The sequence below is a fragment of the Chrysochloris asiatica genome, unplaced genomic scaffold (genome assembly GCF_000296735.1).
Source record: "Chrysochloris asiatica unplaced genomic scaffold, ChrAsi1.0 scaffold00153, whole genome shotgun sequence".
In the NCBI taxonomy this organism is placed as follows: Eukaryota; Metazoa; Chordata; class Mammalia; order Afrosoricida; family Chrysochloridae; genus Chrysochloris; species Chrysochloris asiatica.
Genome location: NW_006408671.1, coordinates 1679113 through 1684066, shown reverse-complemented (window position 1 = coordinate 1684066; position 4954 = coordinate 1679113).

Sequence of the window (4954 nt, the reverse complement as noted above, 5' to 3'; positions counted from 1 at the left end):
TTAATGGATGATTGCAGCTGTTTCTTCTTAATTTGAATTGTGCCACATCAAAAAATGAAGATCCTGAAAGTTTAACTTCATCCACATTATTAATATAAACTGTAATTTGAGATGGCTGCTCTTACCCAGTCATATTTTGAGTGCCTTCCATCCTAAGGGGGTCATCTTCTGGCAAAATACTTGTGCTTTATTGACTATGCACAGGCATTTGAGTTTTAGAACTTTGTCCCTTTCATTTTGTCCTATTTTTAAATTTCCACAAACTTAGATTATACTCTAGTTAACAATTTCAGAACATAATATATACATATATAATTCAGATGTAACTATTTACAGTGTTCTCTTTATTTATTGGCAGTTTTTCTTATAACTCTATGTTTTAGAAATATAATAAAGCTAATCAAAAATCATTTTGAAATTTTAGCAATGACATTTTAAATTTTGTATTGAATTCCTAGGCATGCCTATTCCAGTGGAGCTATGCTACCATAAAAAATTATAGCAAAAATTTTATTTCCCATTCATACACATTAATTAAATTGTAACTTTATGTAAAATTAGTTAGTTATTTACAGGGGACTCTTTTTAACTCTAATTAAAATGTTATTAAACTAGAACAAAACTACTGCTTATAAAAATTGTATAAGGCAAAACTTTATTCTATTTTGTTTTTGAAATAATTTTCAATGAATGTCATCAATTAACTATTATGACAAACTTTGCCCTAGTTTATATATACAAGTTTTTTTTCAAGATATAAAATTGCCTTTTACTCCACTGACCTTTGAAGTAACATCTCTATTTAAGAATTTGGCTGCTAACTGTATAGTTAGCAGTTATAATCTGGCAGGTACTCTGTGGGAGAAAATTAAGGTTTTCTGCTCTTGTAACAGAATTACACCCTCTGAAAACCTATGCACTTTCACTATGAGTTGGAACCATCTTGACAGCACTTAACACCAACAACAATTTCTAACTTTAGTTCTTGTAACTTCCACAAAATGATTCTTTTCATGATGAATTAGTGTAAGAGAATGTGGGAGAACTTACGATATAATGATGTTCTTCAGTTGTTAATTATTGTTAACAGAGTTAATTGTGATTGTAAAAACTTGAAACTCTTACATGGATTATAAAATGATCAATCTCAGAAGCAGGAGAGGCATCTCAATACCATAAAGAAGAAAGAGTCAGCAAAAAGCACATCCTTTTGAATCCTAAAATCTCTGCACTTTGTCTAGAACATAAGACACAGCAGTGGGATCCCTGCCCACTGAGTAACTAAAGATGAGTGATTTGGGGCAGAAGGTTTGTTTGCAAAGTGAGGTGCTTCCAGGCACTTAGTTGGCTGAACTAGGTTTGCTGACTTATTGAGCTAAGGAGAGTACTTTCAACCTGAGGGTTATGGTGAAGGTGTGCTATGGGCATTTATCAGAAACCCTACAAATGCCTCAGGAGAGTAGCAGTGAGGCCAATGGGTTGGTCAAAGGAGAGAGAGAGAGAGAACTGCCTATGGGCATAGCTGAGTAGAGGCTGGCCTGACTGGAACAACTGTGCCTTGAGTATTGTCTGATCCTACATGGTAACCTGTTCACTACCCTAATAATCTCCATAACTGTGAGGCTGGTATCTGAATTCTGTGTAGCCACTGGAGTGAATTATGGCATCCATTGCAATGGATTAATGACAACATGCTTGATAAAGTGGAGTGTCACTGAAAAAAAGAAAGAAAAAAGGAAGACCTCCAAAGAGATGGATTGGCATAGTGGCAACAACAAAGGTCTTGAGAATGGCAATGATTTTGAGGAATGTGTAGGATCAGGTAGTATTCCATTCTTTTGTGCATAGTGTCACTATAAATTGGAACTGACTCAATGGCACCTAACAAAAACAACACCATGAAAACCAGATGAAAAGTTAAGAGTTCTGTAGGAGGGATCGTGACATTTTTTGCAACTATCTGTATATTTGGATTTCTGGTGATTGCTCTGAGTCGGCAATTAGCAACAACAATCTATATATTTATAGCAATATAACATTTTCATTTTATAATTTAGTCAAATAAAATTAAGTATATTATCAGAAAATACCAATTCTTTTTAAGTATTCCTATTTTTTAATATTATATATTATGAAATCATGGTTTCTCAAAATTTAACACAGACATATTATTTTTGTGAATCAACAGGTGAAAATATTTACCAAATGGAATTCTATTGGACCAGCATATTAAAAACAATGCATATATAGATACAGGTTATCTCTGATTTATAATACAGTAAAATTATGATGACCTATATTTATGATGATCTGGTTTTTTATACATTTACTGTCATTAGTAATTTGGTGATGCTATTTTCAGATTTTCACTTGCAGATAATGGTAATAAAAGGCAATAATAATAGAAAACTAGAAAAAATAAAAATTATGTGTTCAACTTATATAAGAACCAACTTACAACATAATCATCAGACCAGAAATCTGTCATATGTTAAGAACTACCTGTAAATCAAACATGTCATAGAATTTGGTGAAGATTGCATTTCATGGTACTAATATTTTAAGTGCAAAGTGCTATGCATTATTTTGTATGTTTGAGAGATTTTACAGAAAAACAACCAGAATTATAGAAATAACAATAAAATAAATGCTTTACCACTCAGTAATAGAGAATGCACAGAGAGACTGGCATCCACATTTACCTTCTTATACAAATGATAAAACCTACCTTCCAGGATAGCTGTCAGTGGAAGCAAACCTCGAATTAGATTAGATTAGAAAAACAATTATCCTAAAAAGCATGGCTAGTTCATGGATGGGGTTGACCACACAGACAGCAGTAACTCTGAAAAGAATGATAGTGATAAAAAATGAACTATATTGTAAAAATCATAGCTTGGGGGGGGGGGGAGAAAGGAAAAATCATCATCAGTACTGATCTTTCTCTCTCCCAAATTATACATTATAATTTAAAATAACATGTAAAACTTATTTAGAAATTTATCAACACAAAATCAGTTTACTTGTGCTATCATTATTCATGATATTGTTCAACCCTATGCACAACAGAATGAAAGATTTCCTGGCCCTGTGGTCCTGTGTCTGCCTTACAATTATTGTTTTGATTGAATTCATTGCTGCTCCAACTGTGCCAATCCATCTCATGGGGCCTTTCTCTTATTTGCTGACCCTCCATTTTATTTGTACTATTATAATATTTTTCCAAGCTACTCACCATGTATGAATAAAAAAAATGGGGTTTTCAAGAGTATAATTATAAAGAGAAGGTGTCTGGTAATGTGAGAGAAGAGTACTTAGTTTTAAGCAGAAAAAGCTCTAGTACTTATTTTTCTTTTGTTGTTATTTTTTAAACAAGAGCTGTATCACATAACATGTTTAATTATGCTTTATTCTTTTTATTCCCCTATAATAGCTGATTAATTAACCCCAAATCATAGATTTTATATGTTTTTATTAGGACTGCACCTTTTATTAGAACTACGGTGTGTCTGATCCAAGCCATGGTATTTTCAATAACTTTATAATGTATGCAAAAGTTGGACAGTGAATAAGGAAGATCATAGAAGAATTGATGCATTTGAGTTATGGTGTTGGAAGAGAATATTAAAAGAACCATGTACTGCCAAAAGAATAAACAAATCTGTGTTGGAAGAAGTACAGCCAGAATGCTCCTTCGAAGCCAGGATGGCCAGACTTCATTTCCCAAGCTTCAGATTCATTATCAGGAGGGACCAGCCCCTGGCGAAGGATATCATGTTTGCTAGAATGGGTGGTCAGAGAAAAGGGGGAAGACCCCAACAAGATAGATTAGCACAGTGGCTGCAGTGATGGGCTCAAGTGTAGCAATGTTTTTTTAAGTTGGCATAGGACCTGGCAGTGTTTTGTTCTGTTATGCATGGGGTCCATAGGAGTCATTACCAATTCAGTGGTACCTAACAACAGTAACAACATTATGACTGCAGGTAGATAGTAAATTGACATGCAAATAGTTATATATATGTTAGGAGTGAACACAGGAGAACTTTAAAGGAGAGACAACAAATGCTTTAAGTTCTTTAATTAGCTATGGTGTAACACACTACATTTATTAGATTAAAAACAACAATAAAATTAGAGAAACTAGGCCATTTTGAGTAGGAATCCAAACTCTTTTGCTTTGGGTTGAAGCAGAGCTAGACAAATAGGCAAGAGACACACAAAGTAAAATTTTGACCTGCAGCTGAGAGAGAAAAAGAAAAGTACTATTATATTTATTAAATAAATTCATCTGTTGCTGTTAAGTGTCATCAACTTGGTTCCGACCCATATCGATCCTGTATAGGTTTCCTAGGAGCAGCTTGTAGTTCAAACTGAATTTGTTGTCCAGTGCATTATCCTGCAGGGCCAAACCAGGACTCCTACTGGAGCATATATTGCAAAGATCTCTCTAAGTAAGGCAGGACTGGATGTTCTCTTACATTCAGCAATATGTTCAGACTGAGCTCTTAAAATTTTCACAAAAATGTCAATGCTACATTCTATTCAGTCAATTACCAATATGAGTTTAAGTCAGAAGCAAAATATCTCAATTTCAGAAACCATTAATTATTTGAATGTTAATTAAGTGCCTACTTTATGGAAACTAATATAGTAATTCCTTGCATATATTTTAGAAAACAATGTAAGCAGAGTCCTTACCTTACCCCTATAAGGTTGACAAACATGTCTCCTTACAATTAATTATGTAAATAATGCAATGTCAACATTGGTGTAATTTGCAGTATAATCTACTAATTGTTGTTAAGTACCCTTGAGGCAGTTCTGACTCATAGCACTCTGGTTAGGGTTTCTGAGGCTTTGTGAAAACAGAAAGTCCCCTTTTTCTACTGCAGATTGGTTGGTGGGCTCAGATGTCTGACCTTATGGTTTGCAATCAGTGCTTATCCAACAAAGC